We start from the raw sequence: 15,882 nt of genomic DNA on the forward strand, positions 1-15,882 counted from the left end.
TTAACCTGATGAAGTTACCAAGGAGGACTACTTGTGTGCCTAACAGCATAACCAGCAAGTGATAGACAGAGTGAAGCAATCCGGGAAACTTCGGACCAGATCTTAAATCTGCAGTCCAGCCACATCCAGTTGTGAATGAAGTCAGAGCACAGCTGGAGTTCTGAGGACAGTTCTCTTCAAGATATTAACCAACAAGAATGTCAGACTGGATTAATTATCATAAAACTCAAGTCCGTTTGATATTCATATATTTACAATCAGTGTTCAATTCACCAAACGTCGCTGAAGGTAAAGATAATCTTCAAGTGATTGTAACAGTGGAGACATCTGAATACTTGATCAGCAAATTAAAACCTGTTGTGTTTAGATAGTAACAATTTTAAAGAGATTTTAAAAAGTAAGGTGACTTGAGTATAATGGAGGAAGTTGATTGGTGGGTAGCTGATAATGTTGTTTTAATCTGAAGTTAATTTAGGATTAGTTAACAAATAAACACATGGGAGGGAATCCCAGCCCTATGGAGTGCACATCCAGTTCCATGTGGGAAAACCAGGACACTCTTGTGAGAGCAACAACCACAAGAACACGGAGGTGACATGGGAAATGTCCGGAACACTCGTTTGACTGCGGTTAAAGTACTGCCCACATTTCTGATCCCCTTATTCCAGGGTTGATGTGATCACACCAGAGAGGGTACAGAGGAGATTGATCAGAATGTTTCTACAATTGGAAAATATCTGCTCTGAGGAAAGATTGGATAGGCTGGGGATGATTTCTGAGGAGGATGAGCTGAGATTTAATTGAAGTGATAAAATGCTGAGGAATCCAGATCGAGTCGATAGGAAGGAGCTATTCATTAACTGAGAGGTCAGAAACTGGAGGATTTAGATTGAAACTAATTCCCAGAAAGAATGGGAGGGGAGAATTCATTTCACTCGGAGATGGTGGGGAGCAGGAACTCATTGATGGGGTGGCAGAGGCAGGAACCAGCATCACATTAGAATAAAAGGACATGGATGTAACGGAGATGCTGGAACATGCAGGGCTGTGGACTAAAGTCTGCAGAATGGGATCATTGTGATTTATTTAACATTTCTCCAGAATATTAAAGTCAAGTCCAATTTGAGAATTTATGAACATCATCCGACCTGAATTCCAAATGTCAGAATAAATTTATCAGAAAGTTCAGCACAGATCGAGGCCACTTGGCCTATCCTGCATGTGTTGGCTGTAATAGAATGACCCAGGCTTTACAGCGTTATGTACTCACCAACGAGAGCAGCAATTTCAGACTGTGTACTCTGCCCTCTATGTGGTTATAATCTGTTTTTTCAATGTATTTCTTTGACAGCTGGTCACCTTGTTTCCTGGTTTCTTTCCCAGCCCTAAATCCATTCCCCATGGCCTTGAGGGACTACCATTTCTGCAATTTAATTTCTCCTGCCTTCCCCCGTGTGACAGACTGTCTTTTTGTCCTTGTCTCACCCCCACCTTGCACATAACTTGTTACATTTCTGATGGTTCCCAGACCTCTGTAACTTCACTGCGCACCCTGGGTCAGGGGCACAAGTTGTGAATTCTCTTCCTCATGAGATAATTGGAAATCTGTCTGGCTGCAATTTCCCCCAGATTTTATTTTGTAAATAAAAGAGGATTTGCGTCAGAGTCAAGTATTTGTGAGCCTTCATCCACAATCCTGAGCACTTCGACATAATAGGTGACCCTCCCACTGATGTGCAGGTTTGATGGATTGGCTGTGCTAACATGGCCTGTAGGTAAGGTGGGTTGGGTTAGCCATGCTAAATGTGGGGTTATGGAGGTAGGGTGGGACAGCAGGTCATTGCAGACTCGATGGACCGAATAGTCTCTTTGTGCGCCTAAGGGATTCTGTAATTCTAACTAGTTGTGATTGTTGTCACATTTTCCTAAGTCCAGGTTCATTCAACTCAGGTACACATGCTGCCTTTTGTGTTTGTGTGTGTGCCCGTAGTGTTAGGTAAGGGGTAAATGTAGGGGTATGGGTGGGTTGCGCTTCGGCGGGTCGTGTGGACTTGTCCACAGTCTCCATGATTGTGCAGATTCAGTGGATCAGCCATGGGAAATGCAGTGTTAAAAGGATGGAGTGCTCCAGGTGGGATGCTCTTTGGATGGTTGGTGGGGTTTGATGGGCCAATGCTCTCCTGCCACACTGTTGAGATTCTATTCTATGATTGTGGATAAAGGCTATTCTATGATTGAGGATAAAGCAGGGTGTTCTTGGAGAGGCGGTAATAACTGGAAAGCTGAATCCAAAAATCACCACCTTCACCAAAGGAGATTTTCGGAAAATGACAGATAGTCAGGTGGATTAGCATTCCAATCTTAGATAGTGAGGAAGCATGTAGGAGATAATGATTTTGCAATTTTAAACTGAGGGGAGACAGTGATTTATGGTTTTAGATTGCATCGTACATTCGCAGTGTGAATATCCATCCTGTACTTTATTACAAAGCCAAGGTCACTGACAATGAAAACCAAAACACCCAGGAAATATCGCCTCACCTCGTAATCTGATAAAAGAATTCTGATAAGTCTGGTTGACCTTAGAACAAAGATGAAAAGTTGGAAGATTAAATCCAATCCCAAGATCCAGTGCTTAAACAAAAGGAGATGACAATAGGATGAGGCAGGAGTTGGCTAATGTAGACTGGAAACAAAGACTTTATGGTGGGAAAGTTGACGGACAGTGCGGGAATATCAAAGAAATTTTTTGAAGTGCTCAGCAAAAGTATATATCAGGGAAAAGGAAGGACTGTAGGAAAAGGAATAATCTGCCGTGGGTGGCTCAGGGAATAAGAGAGTCTATCAAACTGAAATAGAAGGCATACAAATTGGCAATGACCATGGAGATTAGAAAAACTTTAAAGATCAACAGAAAGCGAGATGGGATTGGGGGAGAAAAGTGATTAATAGCTATCCCCAGGGCTGGAATAACAGTTTATACTGCTAGAGGGGAACATGTTGTTTGGGGAACATATGGCCTCTAATTGTTGAAGCACTTAACTGTTACCATAATCCTGAGCAAGTTAAAAATCACAGCACACTCCAAAAGCTTGTACTTCCAAATAATCCTGTTGGACTATAACCTGGTGATGTGTGGTTTTTAACTTTGTCCACCCCACCACCGGCTCCTGCACATCAGAATCCTGATAGATACCCCACTGAAACTGAAGTGCCTGTCAGATACTTGAGGGAGCCACAGGGGGTGTGGGGGAGGAGGGGTGTGTGGTTTAACCACAAAGTGCTGAACTGAACTAGACTTTCTAACTGCCGTTGCCATGGAGATAATACTAAGAGACAGTCTGTATTCAAAGTCCCAAACCACTAAGGTATAAGAGTGGGAGCTGTACATCGGACAGGCGGGGAGTTACCTGATGCTGCCTGGAGGTGTTTTGTATGTACACTATCCATGTACCTGCCATGTTTCATCAATAAAGACTCAAAGAAGACCTCTCAGAGTTCTGTGCCCAGTTATTCCTGTCCAGCAGGGTTCAGGAATATGAGTACACAGCAGTCAGTCTTCACAGTGGAGGATACGAAGAACATGGCAGTAATTGAGAAGGAGACTGAGGAAGGTGAGGACCTAGATAATAACCAGGATCATGAAAGAGTTAGAACTGGATATGCTAATGGAGCTAAAGGTAGACAAGTCTCATTGCCCTAATGGAATACATCCCAGGATACCAACAGAGTTAGTGGGAGAAATAGCAAATGCACTTAGAGTCATAGAGTCTGACAGCAGAGACAGGCCCTTTGGCCCATGCCGACCAGAATGTCCATCCACACTAACCCCATTTCCCTGCATTTGGCCCATTTGCTTTTGACCCTTTCCTATCCATGTATTTGTCCAAATGTCTTTTACCTGTTGTGAGTGTTCCTGCCTGAACCACTTCCACTGGCAGCTCATTCCATATACGTACCACCCTCTGTGTAAAACAGTTGCCCCTCAGCTTCCCTTTTATTCTTTCTCCTCTAACCTTCAACTGATCCAATCAAGCCATCCAATCCTTGAGTTCCTGGGAAAAAGACTGTGTGCATTCACCTTATCCATGCCTCTCATGGTCTTATACACTTCGAGAAAAGAACCCCCTCAGTTTCCTCTGCCCTAAACATAAAATCCTAACTTGTCCAACCTCTCCCTATAACTCAGACCCCTGAGTCCTGTCAACATCCTTGTAAATTGTTCTGCACTTTTTACAGTTTAATAACTGAAACCTACATTACATTCATCATATTTCCAGTGTTTCCCCGCGGTGCTGGAACCGACGGGACAATGCCAATGGATTACAATCCATGATCGAGAATGAACTCCTTTACAACAATCCCGTTTTCATCGTGTTTCCCATGGTGCAGGTATCCTTGTGTCTTTCTGGTTGCATGGTTAATTAAAGACTTGTCCTTCTACAAAGCAAAGTTGTGGCTTAATTGTTCCTGGGAAATGTGCCATGATTTTCCAGAATTACAAAAACAAATGAAACCTCTCTCCACACTCACCATGCTGACATGGACTTGGCTGTGTCTCAGTACTTTTGCAGTCACACTGAGATTTGAAATATTTGCCCATGGAGAGAATGCACACCTTTCCTTCCAGATGAAAAGACCAATGATATTCAGATCGGCACGGATCAAGTAACTATCAGATCTGAACATGAAGTTCAATTTGAATTTCTCATCCGCAAATCCACCCTTTCAGTACCATACAACAGAGCACACAAGTTACCACTGTTAATACAGGATGGAAATTCATAAGACAATTGCAGTATTAAACTGTAGTTTCCTTGTTCCCCCAAAGCTTTAAACCTCAGTCTCACAATTTCTCTCTTCTGTGAACTGAAATCCATACCAATCCCCCCACTCCTTTCCTCCACACCCAGTTCTCACACTCTCTCTCTTCGAATCCAGTTTCCTAGCTCCTGATGAGAACCATCCTGCATACACTGCTTCCTGCACACTCTGGCCAAGACCCATCTGACTAAAATGAGCCAAATTAGAATTCTAATTGCAGGCCCATCCTTGTCCCTTTCCATAACAACCCTGAATCTTCACAAAAGAGTTCTGATAACTTTCTGCAAAACGCTGCCCCACTGATAGTCTGATCACATGTCAGGGTAGCAAGAGAAGGGCCATTCCCCAGGGTCCTGCTCCTAGAGGGATGAAGCTGCTAATGACAGATTAATCCCTCACACCCACAGCCTCCTTCCCAGGCACTGACCTATACTGTGCATACTCCCACAGTTGGTCAGCACTGCACCCGTGCACTTGTCTCCCCTCCTACAGCACGTGCTCCCGATCATACAGGAGTCCGGGTGATTGACAGCAGCTGCTGCCCAATATATCAGAATCCCTACAGTATGGAAACAGGCCCTTCGGCCAAACAAGTCCTTACTGACCCTCCAAACAGTAACTTATACAGACCCATTCCCCCGAACTAATGTAACTAATACTATGGGCAATTTAGAATGGCCAATTCACCTGCCCTGCACATCTTTGGATTGTGGGAGGAAACCAGACCACACGTAGGAAACCCGCTCAGACACGGGGAGAATGCGCAAACCCCACACAGACAGTCGCCCGTGGCCGGAATCGAACCCGGGTACCTGGTGCTGTGAGGCAGCAGTGCCAACCACTGAGCCATCTCTATAGAGTGGAGGGGGCGGGACTGGAGGACTGGGACAACGGGGTTGTAAACAATGAATAAATGTGGAGGACACTGGGGGATGGACAGGTCAGTGAGGGACAGGAGCAGTGCAGCAGCAGGAGGGGATCCTGGACAAACTGAGCAATGGGAGAGTCTGACAGGAGAGAAACTACAGGGAGGTTCTGTTTGGAGGCTCAGGCAGGGACAGCTGGGAGACAGTATGGCCTGGTGGCTTGGGCAGGTTTACTAATCAGTCTCTTCAAAGATGCTATTACTCAACTCTGAGCCTGATCCTCCTGGTCCAGAGGTAAGGACACTTACACTATTTCCTGGTGGGCAAGGGATACAGGGACTGCCTTTCAAAAGGAACTCACCTGTGTTGGTAATATTAACAAGACTCAATACAGACTCACTGACAAAATGCTGGTGTACTTGAACTTCATCCAGAATATTAACACCTATAACTGGGCAATGCAGACCCCAATGTACAGAGTTAAATCCTGGAGCTTTGTGCATGGGAAATCATCTCTCATGAATTTGACTCAGTTTTTTTGAAGAAGTAACAAAGAGGATTACTGAGGTCAGAGCATGGACATGATCTACATGGACTTCAGTAATGTGTTTGACAAGGTTCCTCATGGGAGACTGGTCAGCAAGGTTAGATCGCATGGAGTACAAAACTGGCCCGAAGGTAGAAGGCAGAGGGTGCTTTTCAGGCTGGAGGCCTGTGACCAGTGGAGTCTCACAAGGATCGGTGCTGGATCCACTACTTTTCGTCATTTATATCCATGATTTGGATGTGAACATAAGAGGTATTGTAAGTAAGTTTGCAGATGACACCAAAATGGGAGGTGTAGTAGACAGTGAAAAAAGATTACCTCAGAGTACAAGAGGATCGGGATCAGATGGGTGAATGGGCTGAGGAGTTCAGTTTAGAAAAATGCGAGCTGTTGCATTTTGGAAAAGCAAACTTTAGCAGAACTTAGACAGTTAATAGTAAGTTCCTGGGGAGTGCAGGTTTATAGTTGCTTGACAGGAGAGTAGCAAGTAGATAGGATAGTGAAGGCCACAGTTGGTCTGCTTGTCTTTACTGGTCACAGCATTGAGTGTAGGGGTTGGGAGGTCATATTGCAGCTGTACAGGACATTGCAAAAGTTGCCGAATCAATATTCCATAGAATTCTGTTCTCCTTCCTATCAGATGGATGTTCTTAAACTTTAAAAGAGATCAGAAAAGAATTATAGCATGGTGCCAGGGTTGGATAGGTTGTTTTTCCTGGAGCGTCAGGAGCTGAGTGGTGACCTGAAAGAGATTTTTAAAATCAGGTTGGGCATGGATACGGTAAATAGACAAGATATTTGCCCTGCAGTGGGAGAGTACAGAACTAGGGGACTGGGAGGGAGGGTAGGACCGAAATGGATGCGGAAAGAGCGGGGTATAGAGAGGGGTGGCACAGAGACGGGTCGGGACAGAAAGTGGGACTAGAGAGGAGGGGAACACGGGGGGAGGAGGGGGAGGTTGCGACTGACAGAAAGGGTGAGGGTAACACACTGGGGGGGAGGGGGAACAGGCCGATTGGGAGGGGGGGTGAAGAGACAGGCCGGTGGGGAAAGGCCGACAGAGGGAGGGGGGACAACAGGCCGACAGAGGGAGGGGGACAGGCCAATGGGGGGGGGAGCAGGCCAACAGAGGGGGGGAGACAGGGGGAGTAGACAGAGCAGGGGGAGACGGGGGTGGGGGTGGGGAGAGCAGACAGAGCAGGGGGAGACAGGGGGAACAGAGAGGGAAGATGGAGAATTATTTTATAGATCTAAAACTCAATTCTGTTCCAGTTTTCTCCTCCTCACCTTAATTCCTTCTAAAGGGCTCAGAATAACTGCATAGATCTTGGAAAGTAGAGTTTCAGGGAGATCAGGTGCTGGACGTGGCATTTGGGACACTAACATGGAATGGAATGTGCTGTTTCGATTCGATTCGACTGTCTGTGTGGTGTTTGTACATTCTCCCTGTGTGTCTGCGTGGGCTTCCTCTGGGTGCTCTTAATTTCCTCCCACAAATCCAAAGCCATGCAGGTTAGCTGGATGAGCTTTGGGTAATGGTAGGTTACAGAGTTAGGGTGGAATGCTGTTCCGATGGTTGGGATGGTCTCATGGGCCGAAAGGCCTGCTTCCACACTGTAGGGATTCTGTCACTGAATATAGGGATTAGGAGGGCACGTTGTGGCTGAGTAGGGCATTGGGGAGGCCAGTTTTAGAATACTGTGTTCAATTGTGGTCTCCCTGATTTCAGAAAGATGTTACCAGAATAGGACTCAACCTCTTAATGACAGAGTTCCTGGGAAGTGTTGACAGACAAACAGACCGTGCAGTGTGGATTGATAGGTCATTGAAAGTGTGGTTGAAGGTAGACAGGTCGGTGAAGGTGGTGTGCGGTATGCTAGCTGTTATTGGGCAGTGCATTGAGTATAGGAGTCGGGAGATCATGTTCCGGTTGTACAGCTTATTGGCTCAGCCACTTTTGGAATCCCCAGACTGCTTTCAATTCCAGTCTCCCTGTTCCAGGAAAGATGTTGGGAAACTTGGAAGAGTTCAGAAAAGTTTTTCCAGGGTGTTGCCAGTATTGGAACATTTGAACCATAGGGAGAGGCTGAATAGTCTGAGGCAATTTCCCTGCAGCACTGGACACTTTAGGTGGCTTTATCGAACTTTATAAAATTGTGAGGAGCAATGATAGTGTGACTAGCCATCGTTTCTTTTTTTCCCCCCAGAGTAGGGGAGTCCAAACAAATGTGAATCTTTTTTCCAAGGTGGAAATGACAAATTCTAGAGGAGAGATGGCAAGTTTAAAGGATATGAAAACCAAACCAACTGAAGATGCTGTAAACCAGGAAGAGAAATAGAAGTTTCTGGAAAAGCTCAGCAGGTCTAGCAGCATCTGTGAAAAGAAATTAGAGTTAACGTATCGGAGGAAGGGTGACCAGACCCGAAACTTGAACTGATTTTTCTTCACAGATGCTGCATGACCTGCTGAGCATTTCCAACAACATCTGTGTAAGTTTAAAGGGAGTTGTTTGGAGCATATACCTGAGAGGAACTTTATAAAGTGCGAGTGAGACCACATCTGGAGTAATGACAGAAGTTTTGGTCCCTTTATTTAAGGAAATACATCATTCCATCAGAGGCATTTCACAGAAGATTGACTGGGATGAACCCTGGTTTCCAGGGATTATCTTTAAAGAAAAGGCTGAAGAAGTTGGGACTCTACTCACCGGATTTGGGAAGAATGAGAGGGGATCTCATTGTAACATGTAGGATTCTTAAGGAGTTTGACAGGGTAAACAATGGGAGGTTGTTTCCCAACATGAGGGAGTCTGGAACCAGATTCTGGGATAGTCACGGAATCACGGGTTCTGTTTTGGATTCGTCAAGTTTGAGGCAACACCGACACGGGTCAGGGGTTTCAGTAGCAATGGAGCTGGGGTGAGGTGGAGACAAGCAACATTTAAGAGATTGGAATTCCTGGTGTTTGTGATTGTGTAGATGTCTGATCAGAAGGTCACCTTGGGGTCAGATATGAGAGCAATATTGTGAAGAGTGTGGTTCTGCCTCAGACACTTCCCAGTGAGAGGGAGGGGCTCAGCAGTCAGGGAAAGTAATTTGTAATAGCAACTGAAGGCAATGGGTTTAACCATTGTAACGTTCCGTTGCAGGAAATTGCAGCCAATCGCTTGGTGGGAGTGTGATGAGCAGTTTGATAACTGAGTAATGGAGAGGGATGATGGGGAGGGGGAGCTGGGCATTGTCAGTGTACATGTGAAACCTAACACGGTGCTTTTGGACAATGTTACCTCCTGGCAGTATGTAGGTGAGAAACAGGAGGGACCAAGGAGAGATCCTTAAGGGACACCAAATACAGGGAATTCAGAAAGGAAAGGGAGAGTCGGGATGGAGTAGGTTTTTCAAACAATGGTGGGTTCAAATATTAGTTTGTAGCAGAATGGGAGAGAAGGACATAACCAGCAAATACAGACAGGTATAACAAGGAACAATATCTGTGAATTGGGGAGGGGGAGTGATGAGGAGGAGGGGCAGCCCAACTCCAAAAGCACTATTTCTACATTAGTGACATCACCCAACTCCACCCTAGTCTCAGCTCATTTACTGAAATACTTGTCCATCCCTGTGTTATCTCCAGACTTCATTACCCAAACACACTCCTGGCCAGCCTCCCACATTCAACTTACATGTAATCTCAAGAGTATCTAAAACCCTACTGCCCATAGTGCTCACTTGTACCAAAACTTGTTGATCCATCAAAAAGCTCCTATTAACAAGCAACAATTTAATATTCGCACCCTTGATGTAATTCCTGGTTGTGAACATCCCTGTCTCCCTGCACCACACAACCTGTGAGATCCCAACATCTTATTTTCTTTCAGACTCCGAACGATGTGTTTATTCATTGCTTCATCTGCCTGACTGTTTCTACTGTTGCCAAGGCAACGCGGTCTGGAATTCGCACTCTGACCCCCTCAGACCTGCTTTCCTCCTTTAAGGTATTCCTGAAAACCTGCTTATTTGGCAATTCTTTTGATCACCTGACCTAGTATCCACAGCTGTGGCCTTATGTCAGAAGTTCTCAATGGTATTTCTGTGGAATTAAAAACATGGTTAAAAAAAAAAAAAAACTGTTGTTGATTTGCACATACATTGTCAACTCTTCACTGTCGCTGAGTGAATAATCTATAACAGCTCTTACCCAAACGCATTGTGGGAGCACCTTCACCACACGAACTGCAGCTGTACAAGGAAGTCAAACATCACCTTCTCCACAGGCAATGGGGCTTTGGCACTGATCACTAGTATCTGTGGAGGGAGAAATACACAGTTGATATTTCAGGGAGTGCAAAATGCATTATAGGGAGGGAAAATGGTACAGAATTTGGGATTTTCAAATTTGTGTTTTACAATGTGCACTAAGTTCTGTAAAACCTCTCATTCCATACCGTGAAAATTTCCTTCTCTTCCTGGTCAATATGTCTTTCCTTTCCCCTGCCCTTCACCTTCACACATTTCCAATGCCTTGGTCACAACAAAACTGTGCTGCCAATGAAGTTTATGACATGGTTGAGTATTGCCCCGCCCCTCATTCACTCCGATTGGTTGAAGGACCAACTAGCACCTCTAGCCCCGTTCCCCCACTCTTATTGGTCCTGCGCTGACATCAATAATCCGAGGCACATTGTGGGCTGGAGCATGCTCAGTGCTTCCTGCTTTTGCTATTCATCAGGTCTCAGAGAGATGGGCTCATCCCTGTTTCTCCTGATGTCAGACAATAACAACAACTACCTGCATTGTATCGAGCCTTTCACATTGACAAATATCCTAAAATGCTTCACGAATGATGGAAACGTTGATTAAAGAGAACGATTTTTAGATACATCTTTAAGGCGGACAGGGGGGTTTAGGGAAGATATTCCAAAGGTTTGTGTCCTCGGCAGCTCCAATCGTGGAGTGATGTAGGTGGGCAACAGCTTACAATGGAGACAGTTAGTGGCTAACCATAAGTTAACAACCTCATGTCGTAGCCCCCTACCCCACACACCAGGCCTCGTTCTCACAGCCTGCCATTACACACTACCTATGGTTAGCCACTAACAGTCTCCATTAACAGCTAGTCGCCCTCCCCCAGCCAGATCGTTATCCACTCCTTTATCCAACCACTCTTCTCACTCTATCCCCACCTATCCTTTACTCCTTACATCGTCCCCTAAACCCTACCTTCTGCACATAAACTGACCTTTTTTTCTCAGTAATATCTCTTCTGTGGAAGGGACACGGAGTCTGAAACTTTAACTCTAATTTCTCTTCACAGATACTGCCAGACCTGCTGAGCTTTTCCAGAACCTCCTGGTTGTTGTTTCTGATTTACATCTTCTGCAGTTCTTTTGGTTTTAATTTACCAGGAGTTTGTAATTCAGGTCCCACAGCCTCTGTCCCAGTCTCTGCTGTCTCTCCCAACCCCACCCAGTGACACTGCACCTGCACAGCTCATGGACAGGTGTTGTCTTGCTGGCCACACCCCTCATTCAATCCCATTGCCTGCAGGACCACACAGATTCTCCTCCCATTGGTCTGGAGCTGCCGTCAATCAGCTGGGCCCCATTGTGATGAGAGTGGAGGGCTAATCCCTCTCTCTGCCCTGGGATGAGCTTCATCATTCACACTGAATGGGGCAGTATCACAGAGCACAGGGCCTGGGGGCTATTCAGCCCATTGGGGCTGTACTCTCTCCCTTTGGAGATGCTGCAAATCTGTCCCAAGTCCCCTCCCATGTGCCCACGGCCCCCCAAATCTTTCCTTAAAAAGATTCCAAGTCTGTTTCAGAATACCTGCCGAATCTGTCGTTCAGACTGTTCCAGATGCTCAGAACTTACTGAATAAAATAGTGTTCACATTTTCACCTTGTATTATTTGCCAGTTACTTGAAAGTAGTTACTAAAAATTGTGACAGTGTGAACAATTCCTCTCTCTCTCTCTCTGCAAATTCAAGACCTTGGAACCAAATCTGCACCAGATCGAAATCACTGCTTCACCTTCTCAGCTCCAAGGATAATTATCTGTGCTGCAGCTAGCTCTCCACAAAAGAGAGGAATGCATCTTAATTTATTAAGATCAAAGAAACAGACCTTCGGTCCAATTCGTCCGTGTCAACGAGGAATCCTAAACTAATGGATTCCCATTTACCATCTATTGGCCTGTATCCATCAAAACCCTTCCTATTCATGTACCCAATTGGAAGCCTTTTAAATGTTGTGATTTTATCAGCCTCCACTACTTCATCTGGTAGCCCCTCCCATACACACACCACACTCAGCTTGAAAACGTTGCCATTTAGATCCCTTTTAAATCTTTGCCCTCTCAACTTACACCCAGGTGCTCTAGTTTTGGACCCACCTAACCTGAGGAAATAGGACCCCGGCTGCTCACCTTATTCACGCCCCTCGTGATTTTATAAATCTCCATGAAGTCACCTCTCAGTCTTTGACTCTCCAGAGAAAATAGCCCAGCCTATTAAGCCTCCCCCTGTAGCCCAAATCCTCCAATCCTGGCAACGTTTTTGTAAATCTTGTCCAAACCTTTGCAAGTTTCACAACATCCTTCCCAGAACAGAGTAATTCAAACTGAAAACAGTTTTCCAGAAGTGGCTTAATCAATGTCCTGTCCAGCCACAATATGGCGTCCCAGCTTCTGTATTCAATACATTGACCAATAACAGAGAGCGTTAATGGAGTCCCATTTGCCAGCGGTTCACACTTATCCCTCTAAAACCTTCCTTTTCAAGTACCCAATCAGATGCCTTTTAAATGCTGCAATTGTACTAGCCTCCACCCGTTCCTCTGGCAGTTCACTCCATACTTGCAATGCCCTCAACATGAACACGATGCCCCTTAGATCCCTTTTAAATCTTTTCCCTCTCACCTTAAGCCTGTACCCTCTAGTTCTGGACCCACCGAACTTGGGAAAAAGTCCCTGACTGCTCACCTTATCCATGCCCTTCATGATTTTATGAGATCACCTCTCAGCCTCCAACTCTCCAGGGAAAATAGTCCCAGCTTATTCAGCCTTTCCCAATAGCTCAAACCATCCAACCCTGGCAAAATTCTTGCAAATATTTTCTGACCCCTTTCAAATTTCTCAACATTATTCCAAGAACAGCGAAATTGGAACTGAAAACAGAATTCCAGAAGAGCTGTAATCAGCGCCCTGTCCAGCTACAATATGACGTTACAACAGCTGCATTCAGTGCATTGACCAATAACGGGGAGCGTACCAAATGCTGCATTCACTCCCCTACCTACCTGTGACTCTACTTTCAAGGAACTAGGAACCTGCACTCCAAGGTCCCTTTGTTCAGCAAGGTTCCCCAGGACTTTACCATTAAGTGTATAAGTCCTGCCCTGCTTTGCCTTTCCAAAATACAACAGCTCGCATTGATATAAATTGAACTCCGTCTGCCATTCCTTGCTCCAATGGCTCGTCTGATCAAGATCCTGTTGTATTCTGAACTAACCTTCTTCATTCTACATCTCCAATTTTTGTGTCTTCTGTAAACCTACTGACCATACCTCATATATTCACATCCAAGTCATTTATTTAATGACTTAATATCCATCCTTGCAGCACATTGCTGCTCACAGGCCTCCAGTCCGCAAAGCAACCCTCCATCATCCTCTGTCTCCTACCTTCAAGGTAGTTTTGTAATGGCTTGCTCTCCCTGCATTCCATGTTATCTAACCCTGCGAACCAGTCTGCTTTGTGGAACCTTGTTAAATGTCCATATAAACAACATTCACCGCCTGGCTTAATCAATTTTCTCTGTCACTTCAAAACACTCACTCAAGTTAGTGAGACCCAATTGTGCATGTACAAAGCCACATTGACTCTCCCTGATCATTCCTTACCTTTCCAAATAGATGGATATCCTGTCCCTCAGAATCCTTTCCAACAACTTGCCTGCCACTGACTTCAGGCTCACTGTTTTCTTGTTCCATGGCCTCTCCTTACCACCTTTTAAAAATAATGGGACCTCACCTGTCGTTATCAACGATACAAATACCTCAGGAGAGGCCCAACAATCACATCCCTAGATTTCCAGAAAGTTCCAGGATACACCTGATCAGGTTCCAGGGCTTTATCCACCTTGATGCGATTTAAGACATCCAGTACCACCTCCTCTGTAACATGGACACTTTTCAAGTCATCACTGTTTATTTCTCCAAACTCTCGAGCTTCCATATACTTCTCCAGTAAAAATGACGTGAAATATTTGTATATCTTTCACACCCCCTGTGGTTCCATAGACAGCCTTGTTGACCTTTAAGGGGTTCTATTCTCTGGTCCAGTTAATCTTTTGTCTGTGATATATTTGTTTAATCTCTTTGGATCCTATTCCAGGACATCCCAGAAAGGCCGACTTCAAGGACCGTAATTTTCCTCTGACTTGATCAACAATGCCCTCCAACACATACCCTCCACTTCCCGCACCTCCGCCTTTACCCCACCCCTCCAGCCACAATAAAGAATATAACCCTGCGCTCTTCACCTTCCACCCCACTCATCTCCAGATACAGCCCATTAACCTTAGTTATTTCTGCTATCTAAAGTCAGACCCCACCACCAGAGACAGATTTCCCTCCCCAACCCTACCTGCGTTCCACAGAGACCATTCCCGCTGCACCTCCCATGTTCGGTCCACACCCTCCCACCAACCCACCCTCCACACCCTTGACCCTCCCTTGCCGCCATGGGAGATGTAAAACATGTGGCCACACCTCCCTCTGACCTCTGTCCAAAACCCCAAAAGGATATTTTCACATCAGGCAGAGATTTGCCTGCACATCCCAAAGCCTCATATACTGCATCTAGACACTATGGGAAATTTAACATGATTCATCCAACTAACCTACACATCTTTGGACTGTGGGAGCAAACTGGAACACCTGAAGGAAACCCTTACAGACACTGGGGAGAATGTGCCAACTCCAACACAGTCGCCTGAGACTGGAAACAAACCCAGGTCCCCTGGTGCTGAGGAAGCAGCGCTCATCACTGAGCCACAATACTGTGGGATCTTTGGTGTTAATGCGCTGCCCCACTGATACCTCAGTCACTGACCCTGCCTCATCTCCTAAGTGGCAGTGATGACGGAGTGAAATTATCGCTAGACAGTTAATCCAGAGACCCAGATAACGTTCTGGGGACCCGGGTTTGAATCCCATCATGGCAGATTTTGGAACGTGAATTCAATAAATATCTAGAAAAAATAATCTAGTGATGACAAGGAATCCATTGCCAATTGTTGGAAAAACCAATGTGGTTCACTCACGACATTTAGGGAAGGAAAATGCCATCCTTACCTGGTCTGGTCTGCATGGGACTCCAGACCTATAGCAACGTGGTTGTCTCTTAACTGCCCTCTGGGTAAACACAGCAATAAATGCTGGTCGTGCCAGTGACAGCCTCATCCTGTGAATGAATAAAGAAAACAGGTTAGGTTTTGTTCCTTCTCTAGTAAGTACATCCCACCAACTGAATCTGAAATGTTCTCGTACACACTGAACAAATACCTTTCCATCCAAGCCCTTAACACTACAGCACTCCGAGGCCATGTTGGTAAAATTAAAACCACTTGTCATTGCAGCC

General features: G+C 45.4%; 1 long non-coding RNA gene across 4 annotated transcripts in view; it reads right to left on the minus strand.

Annotated features, from left to right (window-relative positions):
• The window catches only part of LOC140494448 (uncharacterized), a 52,751-nt gene that overhangs the window by 23,886 nt on the left and 12,983 nt on the right, over positions 1 to 15,882 (minus strand). For all 4 annotated transcript variants that reach the window (XR_011963981.1, XR_011963978.1, XR_011963979.1 and 1 more), the window contains exons 3-4: positions 15,597 to 15,705; positions 10,436 to 10,542 (exon numbers count right to left, since the gene is read on the minus strand). This is a non-coding gene — a long non-coding RNA (uncharacterized lncRNA). The remainder of the gene's footprint in view (positions 1 to 10,435; positions 10,543 to 15,596; positions 15,706 to 15,882) is intronic.

This window comes from Chiloscyllium punctatum, chromosome 24 (genome assembly GCF_047496795.1).
Source record: "Chiloscyllium punctatum isolate Juve2018m chromosome 24, sChiPun1.3, whole genome shotgun sequence".
NCBI lineage: Eukaryota > Metazoa > Chordata > Chondrichthyes > Orectolobiformes > Hemiscylliidae > Chiloscyllium > Chiloscyllium punctatum.